This window comes from Esox lucius, chromosome 11 (genome assembly GCF_011004845.1).
Source record: "Esox lucius isolate fEsoLuc1 chromosome 11, fEsoLuc1.pri, whole genome shotgun sequence".
NCBI lineage: Eukaryota > Metazoa > Chordata > Actinopteri > Esociformes > Esocidae > Esox > Esox lucius.
This window is the reverse complement of record NC_047579.1, coordinates 22,247,103-22,268,240: the sequence shown is the minus strand read 5'-3', so window position 1 is coordinate 22,268,240 and position 21,138 is coordinate 22,247,103. Positions and strand designations below refer to the sequence as shown.

Genomic DNA, 21,138 nt, shown 5'->3' with positions numbered 1-21,138 from the left:
GGGGGTCGTCCTTTACTGACAGAAATCTCCATTTTGTTCAGACGTCAAACGCTACCGTAAAAATGAAACGCATTTAGTCTTGTTATTCATTATCATGTCTCTAAAGATTACTGAAAATGATTACTTAAATAAATCCAATTATAATCCCCCAAAGAAGTTTACAAACCCAGTGGATGGATGACCCCTGTTGTCTGGTTAGCAACGCCTGCTCTGGTGACACACCAAGCATCTGGTCCAAACCCAGCCAATCAAACCGGCCAGGGTTCTGATTAGAGGGACTCTGTAACCGCCTTTCCTGCTCTTTTCGGCTTCCCAGAGCTGATGTGCGGTGGAATCGGATCTTGATTACGGCCTCTGCTTCCAGTTACACCAGAACTACTGTATTCCAGCCCAAGGTTCAAGTCCTGTTTGTTTTCTTTCAAACACCCATTTCATTGAGTCTGTCTTTAGAGTGTCAGACGGACCCTTACTCGAGCCTGCTCACTCAACCACCCAAACCTGTTATTCATTCAGGCCCTTTTTCAAATTTTTCAACAGAACCATCCCAGTTTTCTTTCAGTGCCCCTCTCCTTTAATCAATAACCCCCCCCCTTTTCTTTTCATCATCTATCCTCAAATAGACTCATTCCTCTTTGAATGTACGGTCAATTAGTTCTTTCACTAACTATTTGACTTTCATGTCTCGCATTTGGTCTCTCACGTCTCATTTACTCTGTCATTCACAGTGGAGTTGGCCTAACTAAAATGTTATTCCCTCTCTTCACAGAAGCTGGCTACAAATAGGACAGGAGGGACAGAGCGAGGGAAACAGGGGAAACGGGGGGAAAGAAAGAGAAAAAACACAGAAATCAAACCAGCCATTTATTCTTTCATTTCCACTCCAGACGACCGCTACTTTTTCAACTGTTAATTGGAAACATCTTCCAGCTCCTTCGCTCACTTTCTCCCGCAAAAAACGGACAAACTCTCAATTCTTATTCCTTCGTTTTTATTCCTCTCCACCTCTCTTTTCCTCCACCTCTCTTTCGAACACTCTAGAACCCACAGGGCCTCCTTTTTCTCTACTGCTCACTACTTTCTTCCTCTGCCCTTTTTCCAAATTAGCGGTCCTCCGCAGAATATCCATATATCTGAAGTAGAACCCAGCCTAAAGCCTGGGTGAGGGGAGTGGGGTACAGCTGAAATAGCAATGACTTGAGTTTTCACCCCAATGTCCAACAACAGATCAAACCCCCAATACACTAATACGCACATGGATTGGGTTACACATCAATGGGCATTCACAAGACAGCTTCAAATTCTTCTAGAAATGTACCACAGCGAAAGAGTCCACACAAAAGACCCCTACTCTTAACACCAAAAAAAAAAAAATCGCCTTCCCCAACAATTTTGTGCCTAGCTTTGCCTTCAGCCCCCTGCCCCAAACATGTGAAAGTAAAGAAATATGAAAAAGTGAAAACTCGGTTGAAATTACCCAGAGACCGTAATATGGCTCTGAACCATTGTATTAGGCTGCTTGGCTAAGCTACAGGCATTAACCAGGGAATAGTGATACGGCCCTGAATGATGCAATGTGCGTAGGTGTGTGTGTTGTGTGTTTGTGTCAGCGTACATGCTTTGCAGGATAAATATAGTGTCCCGCGTAAATGGGATATCCAGAAGCCCTTTTCTTCCCGAGACAACATTCTCACGGCCTGCCTGGGATAAAGTATGAAGTGGAGGAGAGGATGGAACAGAGTGGGCTTAGGGAGAAGAGGAATGACAGGAACCCTGGCCTTGGTGGCCCACTCATGAAGTCAGCAAGGGGAACCCCAGTGTCATCCCACATACACACACCCAGAAAATACCCACACTTTTCAACACACACAAGACCAGGTTACAGAAAATAACCTTCAACTATCCATCGCTATTGGCCAAACGCATGGAAAACGCGCTTCAGATATTAGCCCAATTTCTCTTTGGTGTGCACATTCACGCCAGTGCCTGTGCATTTTCAAATTTGAGGTTGAGTCCCGACTAAATAAAACTGCAGTGGATAAGTTCCATTATGTACACACCGACTGCACTCCTTTCCAAGTGTGTTTTGGAATTAGCGGGATAAGCTCTCTTTATCTTCAATTACAGGTCTCTCTGGTGAATGATTGGCAGTCGGGTTAGTTTCCATTTCACCATGGGACTTCAGGAGATTGATCGCTGCTCGACCGCCCGCCGCAAAGACGTCACTGACTGTGTGTTTTCTGGAGGGGCGAGAAGAACCCTGGCCTTTCGGATCCTTTTGCCCCCTGGAAAAACCCCAGACAGGAGAGAGGTGGAGGAGAGAAGACAGCCGAGTTCTGAGAAGAGGTCAGAGAGGGAAAGCAAGAGAAACAGGGGGTAAGGAGAGATGTGCAACAGGTCACACAGTAGGCCCGCTGAGGGGGCAGTTGTCCGCTTGGAGCTGAACAGGCTGTGTGGTTTGTCCTTAAATGTGTGGCTAAAAATACAGATAGGAAAATGGAGGTTACACAGACGGGGAGTCCAACTGCCTCTGCACTTAACAGAACGGCAGCAGGGGCTCTGAGCCCGGCTTTCTCACCGGTGTAGGTTTTCAGGACTTGGCACTCTTCAACATATCATCTCCCTCTTCCTGGTCTTTTTATTCATGACGTTGAAGAAGGTAAATAAACACAGAAGGACTATGTGAAGTTCCAAAAAATATGTGCCGATTCCAAAACAGTTTGTTTTGTTCATTTCCTATTGGCCTACGTCAATGTTGATACATTTATGTAATTCGGCATATCCTTCCAGATAAACACCACGCACACACACACACACACACACACACACACGCACGCACGTGCACGCACGCACAAACGCGCACGAACGCGCACACACATCTGTCCTCGGATAACTTATACTGGTGGGATGCCGTACTAAAACACATGACCCCCCCCATCTGATGACCTGTGATTTTCTTCTTATGCTGACCTGACAACTTTTGGAAATCAAAAACGTAGAAAATCTGACTGAAGGTCCCTGCTTCAGACCCCACACCTAGACGGAAACGTCCAGAAAACCTGACTGAAGGGCAGCTGAATTGAGTGTAGGCCGACTTCCTTTCATGGTAAACTGCCTGCTTTAACAGCAGACAAGCATCAGGTGACAATGGCCCGGGCACGACCACTGCCAAGAAAAACACACCTTGCCAGCCGGTCAAGATGAGGTTTTTGACAGAGCGGAGGGTAATCTAATACTGTACGAGATGTTGGTTGAGGAAATCACTCAAGCATTAGTGAGCCTGATGGCCACATCGCTCTCAGAGTTCTGTTCTAACAATCCATAGTGACTCATGAAAAAAGATTGGCTGACACAGAGACGCATCATTCGTTTTCATTGCTTATTTTGGGCTCCTATTTTAGGAGGGGTAGTTACGGTCAGGGCATCTGCTTAGCGGACATGAACGCCTTTGAGCAAAAAGAGGCAAAATATGTTTTCCCAAATCATACGGCAACTGTGTGAGATGAATCAGTCACAACGCGATTGATCGGAGACGGACAAACCACCACTTGCCCTGGCAACTCCGTATTACCAGGATATCTAAACTCCTTCACTGACCACCTTCTCCAAACACAGAGGAGAAAATCCAAGATCACTTCCCTGTGACCTTCTACTTCAGAAGAAAAAGTCGAGCACAGAGGCCACAGGAAAATGAGCAAAGACTAACGAGAAAGAGGCTAGGACCAGCAGCTTACTGTGGAGGCCAACACAATTGCGATATTTGCCCAGGCTTACAAATCACTTTAACTGCAGTGTGAAGTGATATAAAACACAGAAGTGAGGAAGAAGGCTGCAATTATTTAGCCACGGTGCAAATTGGGCCTGGATACCCACAGCGGTTGGTGAACCAGCCAATAAATGGAGAGACTGGCACGAGACCATGAAGCACTGTATTGTGGTCACCCTGGGGCCTGGGCATCCAGCGTGGCTCACTCTACCACCAGCTGGCTGGCTCCTCCATCTGAGTCTGTTCCTCGGGGAGCACAGGGCATCTCAGGACATGATTTAACACCAAGACAAAGCCCAGCGGAGGGAGCTCTGCGAACGCTGCGCTGCGGCCGTTTGTAGGGTACCCAAACACTCAAACACACACGCGCGCACACAGAACCGGTGACTGAATGTCAACCATTGAAAGACGAGGTTGTGAAAGGGTCTGTGTGTTCAGGAACATCAACAGTGGTGACAGACTGGTTGAGGCATGTTTAGATTGTTAGTGTCTCTGTAAGTACACAATAGTAAGGCTATGCACTCCAGATTGCCAAATCAGCAACTGGATGGTATGGACAAACTTGTCCAGAACATATTGCTTTGTGTATACTGTCAAGGCAAAGTATTTTCTTTGCTTTAGTTTCCTCAAAGTACACGCTACGCCATCCGAAACAATAAATATGCATTTTCACTGTTGTCTTGCTTTTAGACACTAAGGGAGATGGGAAACATCACTGGATTCATATTATATAATAGATTTAATGTGACTAAATGAATGTGTTGTTTGGGGTGGAAAACTCCATTGTGATCCTGCATACATTTTTCACATTCAAATTCAATTAATAAAATGTTTTTGTTTTAGTAAATGATCGACACAGCTTTGTTATAGCTTTCAATGATTTTGACAGAATGTTCTTGTTGGAACTCTAATTGAACTGTCTAGCATGGTCTAATAAAACACATCTGTAAAATGCTAAATCAAATCCCAGTACATGTAGAATTGAAAGATTTGCGGGAATTGCAATACATATCTTATCTGCAAATAGGTACAGTGATATCATAGAGCATATCACATGAAGATTGTCCTGAAATCTTACTGCCTTTTGTCATTTCCAGCTCTGTGAAACTGCGACGGCTCTGGAGAGAGGGCTTTAATTCCTTTGTAACCACATGAAGGCCACCATCTTCAAAGTCAGCCTGCTGCATCTGCACTGGCCACTTTAACTTTGAACAGACCTGAATTCAAATTCAATTAGAGATAATTTTAAACACATTATCCGGGCGAGACTGTGAACATCAAGCCTAATGGAACAAACAGAAAAGTCTTCAGAGTGTAAACTCCACTAATTTTTAGCTTTACTATGGCTGGAGCTAACGTTGACAGCATTAAAAGACGTTGCCTTGTATAGGGGGCAGCTCAATGTGCCCTGGGAGCTCTGCTTCTGAAGCCATAGGTAACGCAGTCGATATGGAGGCATGAACACGTCGTGGTTTGAATGTGTAAATATTGAGGCGGACACGTTCTGCTGCAGTACTGCTTCAGACGGTATACAATGAGTGTTTTACGCCGCCATGCAGTTAGTCAAGGGGGCACGCTATAGTCCGATGTGTGTAAACTTGCTCCCCTACGCCACACTGTGTGTTTATTCACTCCACCAGAAAACCCAACAGCACATTTAATAAATCCATACACGGCAGTGCACTGTGTTGAGATGTGGGGGTCCACTGTAATACATATGACTTTCACTCCCCAGGCCCTGGTTCTGACCCGTGGAGGGCGGTCGCCAGTTCACCGGTGCTCTGACACTGTGATTAATAGCCTGGTTCCCAGTAGGCTAACAAACAGCTCAATCTCCAGCACAAAAACCACAATACCAGGCTCGAGAAAACCGTCAAGGTGTCAATAGCAACGCAATCTCTGAAATGTTAAATTACCCAAAACTCAGTAGGGGAAATCCTAAATAACTATTCCTCAGCTCTCGAAGAGGCCGCAAATTAATAAGAGGCCTGGTCTTCAGAAAGGAAATTAGCGAAAGATGATCTAATTTGGCATTGGATTCAAAAGGGAATCAGCTTTGTTGTTAACTTGCCAGCCACCTGTCAGACACATTTTACAACCTGACCTTTTCTGTTCCCATGATTCCTATGCCTACGAAATAAAGCATTCTGGGATTCTTGTCCTCTCTAAAACACCTAATGGTTGGAATCACGGACACCAACACTGACAAGCCTCAGGGTGAGACCCAAAAGCAGGCATTATGTTCTGTTTAACGGTAAATAATAACGGAACAGAGACAAGTCATAGGCAGGCAGGTTTGGGAAACATGGTAAGCATAAATGGCAAAGCGGGCAAGGAAGAGGCAGACAGAGGTCAGTACACAGGAGGTCTAGGGAAAAGCAATCCTGGGGACAAGCCACGAGAAACAAAGGTACGCAGGGACAACTCAGGGAAATCACAAGACAATCTGGCAACTGGAACAAACAGAAAAGATGGGTTCAGTAGGCTGGAACAAACAGAGAAGATGGGTTCAGTAGGCTACCAGGGGATGGGAGACACCTGGTGGGGGTGAGACAAGACAACACAGGTGAGTGCAATTAAAGGGTGGAAGCACGTCAGGGTGTGACAAATACACAGAGATCAGTATGTGTGACACACACCTATATGTAACTCCTGTGACAGCAATGAAAGCACATGTATCTGAAACAGCCAATCACAGTGTTATTTATGCAGTATATGGCTGAGGTAAATGGACCAACGAATCTGGGACTCACCGCCATTATTGGATGAGTGGCACTGAAACAAACCACACAGACGCCACACCAAAGAAGAACAGAACTGCTGTGTGTGTGTGTGTGTGTGTGTGTGTGTGTGTGTGTGTGTGTGTGTGTGTGTGTGTGTGTGTGTGTGTATCTGGACAAAACACAGCTTTTGAGAAACCCAACAGAAGAAGACTTATCCAAAACACAAAGGTCCGGCATTGAGCAGGATGTATGGTGCAGGCTACCATAGCACACTGCAAAACATTTCTATAAAAATAAGATAACTATGTTTTGAGAAGATATAACCTGGCAATGGAACAAGACAAATTACTTGATATTGAAGGCATATTTTCTAAAACCAAGCTGCATTATCTAATACAACTTCAGCTTGTTAAGAAAAATGTACCATGTCTTGAGGATGGTTAGACTTTTTTTTTACCTGAAAACAAGATAAATATACTTGATAAGACATATTTTTATCAGTGCAGGCCTTTCCGTGAAGGTAGGTGTGTAGGTAACCACCAGGAGCAAGCACATGTTCAATGTTCACTCACCAGCCTGGTGTGTTCTGCCGAGCTGGCTCGGAGGAAGGGACCAACCTACATCCAGGTTTCCTACCAGTGTTCGGGTCAGGGTTGAATTTATTAGGGCACAAACTAATGTTCAACAACAGGTAACAAAAAAGCTAATTCCAGTAGTATCCCGAATCCCACTGTTCCAGTCTGTTTTTCTTTGGTTTTGTGTCTAATGAAATCTTCCTACTGAAGCTAACTAATGTCCTCAGGGAGCGCTGAGCAACCTCGCATTGCGGTTCATTTCCTTCAGGTCCACTAAAGTCGATTTCTGCCATGGTTCTGGGGCTTGCTCTTAGCTCCGCCATGGGGCCCTGGTCCTTCTCCCCACTCCACTCTGAGGCCTAGTCATTTACTGTAGATCTAATATGACAGATCAGCTCTCCCAGGTGCAGGGTGTTCCACTCCTTGATTCTGTCAGTTTTTGTTAAAAATTATTAAGATTTAGAATCACCAGAAGGCAGCAGGGGCAAGGCAAGGTAGCCTACAGGTCAAGAGCTGGATTAGTAAACAAAGGTTCACTGGTTCTAATTCCCAAGCCGACAATTTGAAAAACTGTTGTCCTGTCCATGAGCAAGACATTTAACCCTAATTGCTACAATGTTGTTGCTGAAATTAAGAATATGTTCCTACCTGGTATTTAACTGGTAAAATAATGGTTAAAAAATAAATAAATAAACAGCCTCCAAAAGTGTTTTTTGTCAGGTCCCGAGTAAGAAAAAAAGCAAATTCTGGCTTAGTGTTAGAATTGGGGTTGCTTTTTGGAAGAGGGAATATTGCTTTCTGGGTTAGGGTTAGATCTCAAGTCCCCACAACAATAAAAAAACGTGTGCGTTTGTGTGTCTAGATTGTCTTGTTAGTGTGTGCACATTTAATTCGGCGATGACCTAAGACATTTACACAAGATCATAAACACCTACCTAAACCACAAACCAAACAAGGGAGAGAGACCGAGAGAGAGGCAGAGAGAGAGAGAGACTTGAGGGAGAGAGTTGCATTCCCCAAACCCACAAACTTCATAGATACAGCAATATTGTAACGCCTCATTACCCACACTGGGGAGAGAAAATCAACAAGGAGTCAAAGTCCCACTCAGTCTGTATACACCAGGCCTATCTGGACTCACTGGGGATGGAAAGACTGACAGGGGCCAAATGCTTTCTAAGCCAAGCTTCATCCTGCATGAGTAGAATTGCTATATATATTCGATATATTATATTTGATCACCTCGTTTTGCTCAAAAAATATGTTTTGGTTCCATCTTAATCTGTAAAACAAGTTCAGATGGTAAATTTTTTTTATAAGCTTTCATGTCTTATTTGATTAATGTGCTCAATAAAATATATTTGAAACAAGAATACTAATAGACCAGATATGATCTCTAGTTTAAATACCAAGGATGCCCCATGGCAAATATTTGCAAATACATGAAACATATACGGTTTGTGCAACAGAAAAACATTCAGGTATAGCAACTATGTATACCAATTAAACCAAAGTTGAAACGAGATGATTTTGGACAAACAAATTCAAATGATTCAAGCCCAGTGACAGAGATTTACCCACATGGGTTGAGGTCTGAGTCCCCAATAAACACTGATTCCAGAGCAGTGCCCATCGCCCCATCTGGACAGTAGCGTGTGGTTTAAGAGCCAACCGACAAGAGTCAGAGTTTGGGTCGAGGTATTGGCCCAAATTTGTGTGCAGTAGATAGGCGTTGCGGTCTATGTACAAAGTATTATTTAGAGTGCTGTTGATAGGTCCAAGAGACATTTAAACCCGGTCCACATATTTCTACAATTTCTCATCTTGAAATGTTATTTGAAATCAAACCCTCTCTTTAACCAGTGTAACCTTATGCCTAAACCCAACATAAAACTAAGGATATTTCTTTTTTTTTGTACAGTACAGACAGTTTTGACTTTGTGGCTACAGAAGCAAGCAGCAACCGTATATTAGTGAGCAAGGAGTCATTTCAGACCCAACAAAGGAAGGCACCTTCGTGTGGTTCTGCCTCCGTCATCTTGGCTCCAGGTGTTGCCCACGTGCTGTGCACTAGGCTTAATTAACTGGACCCGGTGCTGCTAGCGCACTAATGAGCCCTCCGCTCCCAAACAATGTACACATGTTGCAGTCAAAGCTGAGCTGCAAGCGAATGCTGCCTCAGTCTTTTCTGTGCCAGCTGGAACCTACACACACACGCACACACTTCTCCTTGCCTATATTTTCCAAAAAGAACACTTCACCGCCATAAGCTCACAGAAAAACGCACACACAGGCACGCACACACATCCAAAAACACACACACACACACGTGTGCGCATGCACACACACACACACACACACAACGTTGTTCATTATCTTGAGCTGCTGGAATCCTTTCAACCCTTCCTTTTGAACCTCCTGCACTCCAATCTGTCACCTCCCTCTCAAACAGAGCTTCTCCCTCCAGAGACCAGGCACCTCCCACAGTCACTGGCCGATCCCCCAGCAAAGAGATTTCTAACTGACACACAGACACATACAAGCTTATAAACATACTCACAAACAAAAACATACAATCGCCAAAGACGTCATTAAAAATCCCACATGCACAAACAGGACAGTGCTGAACAGGTGGGTCAAAATGACCACAAAGGCACATTAAGGAATGTCCTCTACTTAATTCCATTTAAGGAAGGAACGGGGGACAGAAACAAATAACGAAATAAACGAAATAAAACCGGTCATAGAATCTAGATGAATTAGCACCCATAGCATGCATACGGAGATGAATGGGAAAAAACATGACATTCTTCTATTACATTGATCTGTCCAATAGCCATTTAGGACAGTCAAATCCCATCCAGTCATTAGAATGCATTCCTTCCATGGAAGCTAGATATTGTTAAAATAACTGACACGAAAGAAGAGGCAGCAGGCAGGTTCCAAAGTGGCACCCTATTCACTACATTAGCCTGCTTTCCTTCCTCCACAGAGTCATGTGCTACTTGTAACAAGAGTACAGGACCTGGTCAAACGTAGGGCCCTATATATAAAATAGGGCGCCTTTTGGGACACATTAGTTAGTAGTGTAGAGAGCTACAGTAGACGGAGTGCAGGGATGGAGGGAGAGAAGGTCTAAGAGGAGGAGGAGTTAGGGGAATGAATGGGACAACATCTGGGTAGAGTTAGCTGTTAGCCATTAGCGGGTGCCGCTAGACCCAGTCTTGGGCCCCATGCAGAGAGAGAGATAGGGCCATAGACAAGAGGCAGCAGGGGTTGTGAATAAAAAAATAAAAAGAGAGCGAAAAGACGAGATAAAGAGACCAGAGTGGGGAAGAGGTAGAGGAGGGCATACTTCAAAATACGTTATGAAGGCTTAAACCTCATAACATGAAGAGATTTTTCTTAGAAATGTAGCATGGATCAAATAACCATTTAAATCATGTCAGATGCAAAATGATATAGCAGTGGGGGGGTAGTATTAAATGGGGGCATCAATCCTAAGGGTCAATGGTAGAGCTACTACCTCAGATTAAGGTGACCTATTCAAGAACATGAAATCTTATACAATATAGAGTTCACTCATTGATTGGCAAAAATGGAAACAAACCAAGGTCCAGACTGAAAGTGATGAGGATGTACTGTAGTGTAGTTTGGTATTAGTAAATGTTTTTTACTCAAGTCGGATACCTTAGAAAGGTCTAAACAGTCTCACACCTTTTTTTTTCCTTCCACCAAATTAGGTTGTTCCCACACAAACGTTCTGTCAGCGCTGCCAAAGAATGAGACGTTGATACTTCCCGGAGAATAAAGTATTTAGAGTTAAAGACAGTGTAACAATAACACAGAGCATTATCATGTCAACATTGTGTAACACCAAATACAACATCCATAAAGTACAGAATGAGAATTGTCCAAGAAAATGTAATCGCTTGTACTCATAGCTTACACAGCTTCCTCATTACACAAGCCATCATTAACCCCAGAACCAAAAACCAAAGTCAACAAATGTCCACAGTGGTTTTTAATACACCCAGTCACGCTGTTCACTGGAAAAGTGCTGCCATTGTTGAATTTCAATTCAAAACTAGTTAGACGGTTTGTTACAAAAGCAAACGGTCCCTTTGAACGTGTTACTGTCTGAAAAGTGGTATTAACATGTCTGATTGTAATATATCTTCTAACCCTATGGAAAATGGCCCAATTTGGATATCTTCACTTAGGGGTGTACTCACTTTTGTTGCCAGCGGTTTAGACATTAATGACTGTTAATTAATGTTGTGTTATTTTGAGGGGACAGCAAATTTACAGTGTTATACAAGCTGTACACTCACTACTTTACTTTGTAGCAAAGTGTCATTTCTTCAGTGCTGTCACATGAAAATATATAATCAAATATTTGAAGAAATGTGGAGGGTTGTACTCACTTTTGTGAGATACTATAGATCATACCTACCCAGACACTACGTTCTCCATTTTTTACCTCAGACTCCTTCTGAATTATAGGCTCCCTGTAATACTGATGTTGATCAAGATACCACAGAAGGCCAGTCAATAAACACACCGTTCTGCAGAGCACAATGTGGGAGAATGAAGCAACAGAAATATGACATTTAATGCTCAGGAGGGACTTCATCGCTGCAGCTTCCATTTCAAAACTTAAAATCACCTCCTAATATTGGACTTTTCCACATTATCCTGTGTCAGAATAGGAAATCAAATCAGGAGTGTTTGCCATATTGTCAAAGCCAAAAGATAAAATCAGCAAATTGTTCTATATGAATTACAAACATAAAACATAAATTTGTAGCATAGGTATTCATCCCCTTGGGTATGACACACCTGAACGATCTGTAGTGCAGCTAATTGTCTTTAGAAGTAAAAACGTGTTAAATAGAGTCCACCAGTGTGCAATGAAGGTGTTTCAGCTTTTTTGAAGTGTGTTGTTGTCATCAAATTTAAAGTGTGCGTATATTCTCCAAGAAACAATAAAACTTCTCAGCTTTGACATTTGATATGTTGTCTTTGTACTATTTTCTATTGAACACAGGGTTTAAATGATTTGCACGTCATTGCATTCTGTTTTTATTTACATTTTACACAGCATCACAACTTTTTTGGAAACAGGGTTATGGATTTAACTTTCCATTCAGATTGATCAGTGGCAAAAACTAAGTAAACCAATTTTGATTTCGCTCAGCGTGTCTCTGCCTCTCACTCTTTCCCTCCATCTTGCTCTCTTTATCCATCTGTCTGTCTCTTGGTCTGTCTGTCCATCTATTGTACTGTCTGTTCCTTCTCTCAATCTCCCTATTCAATTCCAAGAGGCTTTAGTCGCACAATAATTTTTTATATACGTTGCCAAAGCAAGTGGGGGGAAAAATACAAATGTAACTAAAAACGAAAACAGGGGAAATAATGAGTAGCAAGGGGAAATAAAGAATGGCGGTTGTAAATCTTGCTGCAGTGATTGCACATTGCAATAATTTACCTAACTTATATGCAAGTTCATCAATATTTTCTAATTGTTTGCCTGCCTGAGTGACCATGAATGTGACAGGAGGTTAGGAAGTGTTTCTGCCATCCTATTTGTCTTACTGAGATAAACAGTCAGAAGACCTATAGGTGTTGCTGAAGGCCCATAGTGGTCAGGGACAAAATCCCTAGATCAAACAGACGTTAAAGTCCTGTAGGCAGGGCCGTGCAGTGAAGACTTTTTCTGTGCCCTTTATGTTGATATGAAGGCATAAAGAAAGTGGGGCTCAGGGCTGCATACCTGCCTTATCCATCAGCCCTAAGGAAAGATATCTCTCTCCTCTGGTCTTATTCTAGCTGCTTGGCACAACAAGCCTGTATACACAAATGCACCTTAGAAGCCTGACTCTGTTACAGAGTCCACACCGGCCTGCCTGGAAGCTAGCTCACCTTACCCGATGCTGTAGCAGACTTACAGTAATGAGGAACAAGAGTCTGAGGGAACACCTATCTACCCACACGTTCAGATGCACGCACGCACACCAAGAGCCAGACTGTTTAAAGCGTAGGGGACACTGGACACTGGTTGTGTTTTCGCCCCATTCGCACTGCCCGCCATGTACCCCCTCTCGCTCACTCGCTCACTCACTCCCTGTCCGCAAACCATTCCAGGCCCTCTCTAATTTCACCCAAAGCAGCGGCCCAAGCCCAAATAGAGGAATCTGGCCCCTGAGAATCGAGAGAAATTATTCCCTTTCCTGTCTCCCTCCTCTCCTTTTCCACTGCCAGAAACCGCAGCACTCTGTGTCTGCAGCTAGCAACGGCCCGAAAGTATGAAGAGTATTTTCAGCTCTGTAATTTGAAACACACACATCATGTGCACACGCACACTCGGGGATGAGATGCAAATACACACTGAGGCATGTGCACCAAACCTACATAGCACCTTGGACATGGGAGCGACGTCTCCTGAAGCAGGTTTTGTGACGTAGGGCAGATGCCTCTATAGGGAGATGGAAGGAGACTCAATAGGTAAAAGCCTCTTGGGAAGGGAGACTAGGCAGCCATTTTGGAAATCAATGGGGAAAGCACCGAGCCATTGGAAAGATTGGAAAGGAGAGCCAACCTGGGATTGAGATTCAAGCCAATCACGTGTTTCTGTGATAAAGTGGAAGGAAAGGCACAGTGCAAAATCATTTTTTAACAGCAAGATTCAGCAATGAGTTTCCAAAGAACGGCAAACACGCTAAGCGACGACAGATTCTGTTTGAATACAGCTCCTCCTTTCCAAGGCATGAATTACCCAGCTCTGTCTTTTCCCATTAAAAAAATTTAAACCCAGCTACAGTTACTGCCTATATTTACCCCACCTGCCTATAAGGGGACACAGTGGCGTCCATCCTAACCTTAGCCATAACTATTTGCCAAAACCCAACCTTAAATTGAGTGCAAAATGTCAATTTACAACACTAGAGAAGAGCTTTCTCCAAACTTTTCTAACATGAAACAAGTCTAGCTTTCAAACGGGCACCTTCTTCTCTTTTCCTCTCCATGGCAACATCTCCATGTTCTTAGTGTATAATGATGGTGTAATAATAAAAAAAAGATAACTAAGGGAGGCCTAAAAGGTATATTGGTGCTATACTGCTGCCACACATTCCATGGAAAAGTTAGCAAAAATGACAAATGGTATATATCTGCCAGGTAGGCCTCTGGTGCAGTTATGAGAAGGTTTTGATGTTCAAATGATTTCTGTCAACCCACCAAACGGTCAATATTAACCTGGTTACACATGAGGCAAGAGATGAACTAACGCACTACACAGAGATGGAAGTATTCACAAGATACTGTGTTACGTTCGGCCTTTCAAGCAAAATACTGCTAAATTGACTTAATTAGATGGTAGTTGGGAGCTTGCAGTACTTGACACTTGTGAGAAATACAGTATGTTTATAGGTTTAGTTCACAAACTAGACTGGTCCCCGATCTGACTTGCCAATAAATATGGTCATTGTCATGGAAAACAACCATAAGGAGTTGACTTAAACAGTAGCAGGTTTAGCATCCAGGTTATGGTTGAACCAGAACTCAGTCCAAACCCCTGTCCCAACTACAGTACCCAGGTTTGGTTAGGGCTGGGGTGAGGACAGCATCAAAACCCCTCTACAATATTTAGCCCTGAATGGTATTGCCACCGAACAGCTGTTGAACAATGGCATGCTTTGTTTACTCAAGAGAGAACAGTTATTCACTTCTCTCACCTCCTTCAGAGGAAAACATCCCCCCTTAAATAGTTACCAGCTTTCCTCCAGACCAGGGTTCAATTGTATTTGTAATAATTTCCAATACTAAATTATATGCTTGGCTACGGCACGGGGATGGAGGTACGGGGGGGGGGGGGGGGGGGTTAGTAATGCTGTGTGGGGGTTTGGAGGGGTTGAAAGGGAGACGGTCTGGAGGATGTGGGAGGAACTGGGGGCGATTAGAGAAGGGGGTGAAGAAAAGGTTCAGTCTGCTTTGTTCCCTATGGGAGTTATTAACATGTCATTATACTTTGTGGTAGTTTTCTTCCACATACTATAATGACAAAAAGTATGAAAATGTAGGTAGCAATTCTGTGGGTGGAGGATAAGAGCATCTGCAGAATTCCTTTTTAACATACATTATCATTGCTGAAATTGTTTGTTTGGGAATGTTCTCTTACCTGTTATTTGTTTTATATATATTTTTAGGCATTTTATATGTTTTATTTTGCAGGAAAGTGGGTAAAAATAGAGCTTCTGACAGCTGGTTGAAAACCCATGCAGCAGCAGTACATGTGGACCAGAAGCAGAGGTCTAGACCTTTCATATTGTCGAGAAAACACCAAACATCCTCAGTCACTGCTGGCACACATTTGATTTTGCTTCTAAATAAACACATTGAACATAACTGATGTGCATAATTAAGCATGCCTGGCTTACTGTGCTAATTGACTAATCCCAAAAATTACACTGCAGGCAGGCCCGGTTAAATGGTCCGAATATGTGAAAGATCACAAACGGTGGTTGAACCCAGGGCGGCTTCCCTCAGATACTCAGCACAGGATTGCGGTGCAGAGCTCTGTGGTCGAACTTGATGAGGACAAACTGGTTCAGTCTCGCATGAAGATAAAAACAGTTATCTATGAGGTTAGAGACATAAACTATGCAGAAAAGTTTAGACAGTTTTTAGACCCGACCCGTACTGTTTACATTGTGGCCTCGCCAGCGAGTCGCTCCCAACCAAATCGCGATGGAGCAGATGGAATTGTAGCATTGCAAAGTTGGAAGAGAAGACAGTCATGACAAGACAGGCAATCTGCAGGAATGTGAGGCCCGCTCCTTCATTTGAAAAACGACATGGCACCTCAGCCCGACACTTAAGCTGTGTTAGGGCTGGATGGAACCAACACAGCAACAGAAAACACAGGGCGTCTTTATTTGTCTTTTTTTTCTTCATGAATCCATGGCTATTTATAATAATGGAGGCAGTTAGTGTTTAGACTCACAGGTAGACAGTCCACATTGATGGTGTCGTGACAGTATATCATTCATTTAAAATACCGCAGAAATTATCAGTGGCATTTAAGGGGAAAACCGCAGTCAGAAACCAAAGCCTTATAGATCACAAGTGTTAACTGTAACCTAATGCAGGGTTCAACAGTACTCTGAGGCCTGTTGTATACATTAAAAGCTTCACACCCTAAATCCGGCCCAGTTACTGGGCTCATCAGACTGTTTCCCAAATGGCACCCTATTTTCAATATGGTGCTCTACATCTGATTAGTGAGAAGGGCACTTTTAAAAGGAAAGAGGTGCCATTTGTGCCATGTGATAGGATGAACCACCACTCCATCTGTTAAAGTCAACTCTACAAAGCACTGTGGCGATGATGAGAGTTCTTTCCACATTCTCCAGAAAGACTACAGCAGACCAAGCATGTCCTCTGATTAATATCAACGTGTTTTTATCCCTATGAGACAGCCCAAGACCTAGACCCAACAACATGCATTGAAATTCTATTAACAAGTGACAGGGAGGAAAAGGCACTGACAACACATTGTAGTTGGAGCCTGTGCAGGGCTGGAGACTGGACGTTGGCCGACTCAGGCCTCCTCTGGCTGTCCTCAGTCCTCTGACCGGGCCAGATGGGCAGGGTGAGGGAGGTTGGTTCGACTGATGCGGAGGCTTCTCTCTCTAACCTCTGGTAATGAGAGGGGAAGCAAAGAGCCCAGCAGCCTAGGCTGGAATGAACAACCTCTATTAGAGAATCAAGCCACACAGGGTTCAGCATGCATGTATATTAGGGTTTGGCTGTTTATCATGTAACCTGGTATTTAGATATAAACTAAACATATTTATCCAATACTGATGTTTATCATGTTTTTTTTTCCTTTATCAACTGAAATAATAGCAGCCACTTTTTAAAACCCTGACACTTTTTAACATGATGTTGTACTTAGGATTTTGTGAGTATATCATGAGTTTATTCAAAGTCTGATATAGCATATTTGGCCTTGAACTGATAAATCTGATTGTCCCAAATTGAATGTTTGAAAAAAAAAAGTGGTGTATTTTGGTATTAGATGACCTACACATTCTCCTGAAACAAAATTGAATTTCTGGATTGTGTTTTATAAACAAATTCACCACAGACCAATGTTTATACATGACAGCTATCTTAGGCTACCCTGTGTCTCATTACCAGGCAGCTTATTGAAAAGAGAGTGCAAACTTATGTTTTGGCACCTTCCCTATTTTAGAAAAAACATTAACATAATCAATTTTAAGATTTGTCAAGTGTAAATTATTTTACCAAGTCTCTAAGAATATGAAATCATGTGTGTAAAGAAATTACATTCTCTGCTGGCATTTTAGAAGCCAGTTCCTTCACTGCATCAAGTCTAATGCTTTTGACCATTCAAGGTAACAGGCTAATTCATTTTGCATGCGCACCATAGCCTCTAGCAACCACCTTTGCTAATTTTAGATCCTTATTTTGGTCCTAAAGAGACCAACCACGGACACAGTGGAATGCTAAACAAACTCCACAAATGGTTTGGTTCCCCTCCACATTGACACCAAAACATTCCAACCCGTTTGGTGAATATGTATTACAAGCTGCGTCAGTCTTTACAGTTGGAACCTAAACGATGATTCCCAGTATAAGACAGAATTACGTTAAAGTAGGAGCGGGAAAGCACACTGATGGCTACCTTTAAGTAAATACCTCATCATGTACAATACGTTAGGGCTTTGGTTTCAAACAGGTTGGTTGAGGCCCAAATTTGGATCACAGAAGATTTAACAAAGTCCACAAAAGAAAAAAGGTTGCACTCATGAAGTGTTATATTATTTAAAAGGGCATGGGCTAAAATCAAGCAGTTTGCTAAAAAAGAGAGCCTTGTCAGATTAACCTGGCATTTGGATGCCATGTGGACAGTTCAAGGTTTAGCAACACGACAAAATCAGACTAACTACTTTTTCATAAGAGGCAAACACAGACAGACTGCAGTTGTACTATTAAACTAAACGCTACTGGTTATAATTTAGTTGATCAGCTTGTTTTTCACATGCACAGGGTAGGTGTAAATAGAATAATTTAGCTTTGGGGAAGAAAATATTTGATTGATGAGTGTGATCATATCTGGAGTAGAGCCTACCTGTGTATCTGCCCACACCAGCAGATTAAACTCTCCAGCTGATTAAACGCATCAGCTACATTTTGCATTGGAAGACAGAACGGATCTGAGCATTTATTGCCACCAAATATATCTCCTTATCATAGCCTACCCAAGTAAAAATGTACCACAAGTTGTTCAGTCAAATACACGTTCAAGTTTGAGTAACGTTGATGTTTGAAAAAGTGAGTCCAAACCCAAGTCACCACGGTTGAGTCCTAGTCCAGTCTATAGTCCTGAACGTCTTGTCTCAAGACCGAGTCCTGGACTCCCGTACAACACTGGTTGAGAAGTATGTAAAAGGTATGGACTAAGTTGGTCTCAAACAAAGTGAGCTTGCAAACATTTGTGATTAAGAAAATAAACAATATTTAATTGTTTGACCATACATTGTTCATGTGCTTTCCACAAATTAACATAGTTCAACTCAAATTTGGTTTAGGCTGGTTGGCCAGTGTAACAATCTAGAACCCATATGAGCAAAGTGCAAACATTCGCCACGGTTTCGTTAAAATGGTTATTGGCAAAATGCTTCCAGAAAGTATGAGATTTAACAATGGTTAGACTGCCAAAGGAATGCAGAAATAAGACATTCTTTGTTCCTGGGTTGATTAAGGCTGGCGAAAATGAAAGGACTTCAGTTTTTGACACACTTGAGGTAAATATTATAGGGGGGGGTGGGGGGGGGGTCAAACACATGGAAGTTGGGCCAATCATTCTCTCCCACAATCCATCGGCAAACACAAACACACAAGCAAGACCACGTACAAAATAATCCATGTACAGCTTTTTCCAACTTCCCCTCGAACAACTTGCCTGAAGTCAGTAGGAACAGAGACCTCTGAAACATAAATCATTTCAACCACAGACACCCCAAGAGCACCAGTGCTTTTCCCCTGGGTATGTACACCCATATGGTGGGTGCTGAGAGCTGGGGGATGTTTAATCTGCTGGCTGTGGCACATCTTATTTTTCCAGCCAGTGTTTACAGATGAGAGATGGTGACTAACACAGGGACTAGCTCACTAATGAAACCTCTTTGGGAGGTCCCATGGATGGCTGCCACTGACAAGTGGGAGAATATTTGCTCAACCGATGCGGGTTGAGCAAATAGACACAAACAACGCACACACACGCGCACACCACACAGACATACTGAATAAGAGACATTCACATGCGCATAAACACACACATACACACACACAGTGACCATTAGTTCCCGTAGCTGCCAGCAGTGATACAGCAGTGTGGGCAGTGACCAGGGGTAGATAACCATCGATAAGCTTGCATACAGAACTAACTTCAGGGACTAGGACATCCCACCATGTTAATTACAGGGACTAGGACATCCCACCATGTTTATCAGAGGGACTAGGACATCCCACCATGTTTATCACTGGGACTAGGACATCCCACCATGTTAATTACAGGGACTAGGACATCCCACCATGTTTATCACTGGGACTAGGACATCCCACCATGTTTATCACTGGGACTAGGACATCCCACCATGTTTATCACTGGGACTAGGACATCCCACCATGTTTATCACTGGGACTAGGACATCCCACCATGTTTATCACTGGGACTAGGACATCCCACCATGTTTATCACTGAGACTAGGACATCCCACCATGTTTATCAGAGGGACTAGGACATCCCACCATGTTTATCAGAGGGACTAGGACATCCCACCATGTTTATCACTGGGACTAGGACATCCCACCATGTTTATCAGAGGGACTAGGACATCCCACCATGTTTATCACTGGGACTAGGACATCCCACCATGTTTATCACTGGGACTAGGACATCCCACCATGTTTATCACTGGGACTAGGACATCCCACCATGTTTATCACTGGGACTAGGACATCCCACCATGTTTATCACTGGGACTAGGACATCCCACCATGTTTATCACTGGGACTAGAACATTCCACTATGTTTATCACTGGGACTAGGACATCCCACCATGTTTATCACTGGGACTAGGACATCCCACCATGTTTATCACTGGGACTAGGACATCCCACCATGTTTATCACTGGGACTAGGACATCCCACCATGTTTATCACTGGGACTAGAACATTCCACTATGTTTATCACTGGGACTAGGACATCCCACTATGTTTATCACTGGGACTAGGACATCCCACCATGTTTATCACTGGGACTAGGACATCCCACCATGTTTATCACTGGGACTAGGACATCCCACCATGTTTATCACTGGGACTAGGACATCCCACCATGTTTATCACTGGGACTAGGACATCCCACCATGTTTATCACTGGGACTAGGACATCCCACCATGTTTATCACTGGGACTAGAACATTCCACTATGTTTAGCATATAACCCAGTGATGGACAGCTTTACATTACGGCTCTGGTTAGTTTGTATGGACAGTGGGCACCAGGGTCTCCAGTTCTCTACTGGAATGTAAGCTCTTTTGTTATTGTCTTTCCATTAAGAGTGTGACAGGCAGGTTAGGGTTATCCATCAATCGAACAGTTGAATCCACAAGCTGACAAGAAAAAATGTCCTTGATCAAGGAACTTAACCCTAATTGCTGCTGTAGGCTGCTCTGGATAGGAGTGCCTGCTAAGTAGCTAAAATGTACATTTAAAATGTGAGCTAAATCAATAACATCCATCTTTGTGACAGCTGTTTTTTGAAATGGCGTTAAAGTTAACTATTGTAAAATGGTGTTAAAAGTTAACTACTGCAAATTCCAGTTTAAATGATCCCTGGCCTGGCTTCAGCTCCAAGACAGAGCAGGTCCGTCAGAGCCATGGCCCAATAAAGACACTGGTTCTGGCCCGTGTAGAGGGCAAGTTTCATATTTCAGATATGAACCCAGCATATGTCTCTAATGGAAACAGTGTAAAGTAAGA

The 21,138-nt window shown here is 43.1% G+C and overlaps 1 protein-coding gene across 2 annotated transcripts in view; it reads right to left on the bottom strand.

Annotated features, from left to right (window-relative positions):
* LOC105008474 (mitochondrial import inner membrane translocase subunit TIM16) overlaps positions 1-21,138 on the bottom strand; it is a 164,027-nt gene that overhangs the window by 123,563 nt on the left and 19,326 nt on the right. The gene's annotated exons all lie outside the window — the stretch shown is intronic.